Genomic DNA, 2,782 nt, shown 5'->3' with positions numbered 1-2,782 from the left:
GTGGACACATGGTTTTGATAAGAGTTTTGAGACTTTGAAAAATAGGGTTGTTGAATTTCCTATGTTGGGTTTACTTGATCTCAATAAAGTATTTCAAGTTGAATGTGATACAAGTGGTAGTGCAATTGGAGTTGTGTCGAGTCAAGAAGGTAAACCTATTGCTTTGTTTAGTAAGAAGTTTAATGATGCTAAAATAAAGTACTTCATGTATGATCAAGAGTTCTATGCTATTTTCCAAACTTTGAAGAAGTGGATACATTATTTAACTCCTAAGGAGTTTGTGTTGTACACTAATCATAAGGCTTTACAGTATCTAGGAAGTCGAGATTAATTGAATCATGGACATATGAAGTGGGCTAAGTACTTGTAGAATTTTACATTTGTGATCAAACATAAGAGTGGAGTATCTAATTGTGTTGCAAATGAATTGAGTAGAAGATATTTTTTAAGTGAGATGAAGGATTTGTATGAGACTAACCATGATTTTTTTGAGTTGTGGAGAGAGTGCAAAGCATCAATAATAGATATCCCAAGTAAGTATGGAGATGATTTCATTTGGGAAGATATTTTGTTCAAAGGAGTTTAGTTATGTATATTGAGAGGATCTATTGGAGTTAATTTGATTAAGGTTAAACATAGTGGTGGATTGGCTGGACATTTTGGTATTGATAAGACATTGAGTTTTCTTAAAGAGAACTATTATTGGTCATAGTTGTCTAAGGATGTTCAAAAGTTTATAAGGTGTTGTTGAGTTTGTCAATTTGAAAAAAGAGTAATTTAGAATATTGGATTGTAGGGTAAGTGCACCAAGATGGTGTGCAAAAAGAGGATATAAGTGTCTTATTTTATATTTTTTTTTCATAAATCTAAAATCAGGTAACCCTGATCTTGGAAGACCCATTTGAGGGTCATGCACTCAAAATGTATAATAATTTTTTTATAGTACTTTGAATGTAGTTTCTAAAATACTAAGGTTTATAAAAAATGGAAAAGATAAAGAGGGTCAAACCCTACGTGCACAAAAAACTTGTTCCTATTTTTTTTCAAAAAACATAACATAGCTATTTTCACACACTCAACAAAACATATAGTTATATTTATTATTTTGAAACACCCTTTGGTAGGATGATAGGTAAGGTTGAGATCTAAAATTTATGTATTTTTTCATAATCTTTTGATAAGTTTTTTTTTCTATATGATTTTTTGAAGTGCCCCATATTAAAATTTTGGTATCTATTTGCATGTTTGGCATAACTTGCATCAAAATAATTTAAAATAAACACTTTAAAAAAAAAAGTGTATATAATCAAGTGTAGAAAAATAATATATAATTTATTTTCCATTTGCTTAAGTAGATCAAAAGTTATTAAAAAAATGGCAGACATATGTTTGAGAGGACTATGAAGACACTAATATAGAAGAAATTACTTAACAATGCTAATGTTGTCCTAAAATTAAAAACATTAAATGGTTAGAAACATAAGAGTACATGTGAGATTATGGTGGAAATTTCAGAGACACCCAACTCACCATTTGCAAACCTGATAATGTCAAAGATGAGAATTAATCTTAGAAGATGGAAAATTATGTAAAGCAACATAAAAGGAAAGAAAAAATCAACCCAAGTCTTTGGGTAGGTTAACGACCTATTACCAAAACTAAACGTGATTGCACTTTAATGTTTGAATAATGCAAGTGCATTATGAATAGTAAAACTCAATTCTCTTACTATCAATAACATGATTGTGATATGTGTGTATAAAAATAAACTCAATTTCCACTTCCCATTAACATTATATATATATATATATATAGAAATTTTTATATTTTGTTTACCTTAAAATATATTTAAATATACTTATATAAACATATATGTAATATGTTTCTAGATATATACATATAAAAATATGCTTATATCATCTATCTAAATTTTGTCTTTCTCCTTCCTTACCCCTATTACTCCCCCCTCTCTCTCCATTATTCCTCTCACTCCCTCCTTTTGTCTCTCCATCCTATCTACACTCTCTTCCTCACTTTGTCTCTCCATCCTATCCACTCTCTCTCCTCATCCTATGTACCCTTCTTCCCTTCCCCCCCCTCTCTCCATCCTATCCCCTCTCTCTTCCTATCCCCTTCTCTCTCCCCTCACCCCTACCTCTCTCTATCCCATACCCTTCTCCCCTCACACCTACCCATATATATCTCTCTCTATGTTGTCCCCCCCTCTCTCCATCATATACCCTTCTCCCCCCCACCTCTCTCCCCCTATCCTATAACCTTCCCCCCTCCTCCCCTCCCCCACCCTCTCTCTCCATCTTATCCCTTTCTCTCCATTAGTCCCTCTTTCTCCCTCCCTTTGTCTCTCCATCCTATACCCCCCCTCCCCCCCCCCCCCCCCCCCCCTCTCTCTCTCTCTCTCTCTCTCTCTCTCCCTCTCTCTCTCTCTCTCCCTCCCCACCCCCTTATCTCCATTAATCCCCCTCCCCCTCTCTCCATATCCACCCTATCCACTCTCTCTCCCCATTCTATACCCTTCTCCCCTCACCTCTACCCCCCCCTCTCTCTATCCTATATGCTTCTCCGCTCATCCCTACCTCTCTCTTTCTCTCTCACTCACCCCATCCTATCCCCTCTATCTTCCTATCCCCCCTCTCTCTCCCTCCCTCTCTCCCTCCACCCTATTCCCTTCTCTCCATTAATCCATTTCACTCCCTCCCTTTTTCCTTCCATCCTATCCCCTCTCTCTTCCTATGTGTGTGTCTATCCCCTCTCTTTGTCCTCC

The sequence above is a fragment of the Cupressus sempervirens genome, chromosome 3, assembly GCF_028749045.1.
Source record: "Cupressus sempervirens isolate cs-2001-9-10 chromosome 3, ASM2874904v1, whole genome shotgun sequence".
Classification (NCBI taxonomy): Eukaryota; Viridiplantae; Streptophyta; class Pinopsida; order Cupressales; family Cupressaceae; genus Cupressus; species Cupressus sempervirens.
The sequence above is the reverse complement of the archived record's forward strand: the minus strand, read 5'-3'. Positions refer to the sequence as shown.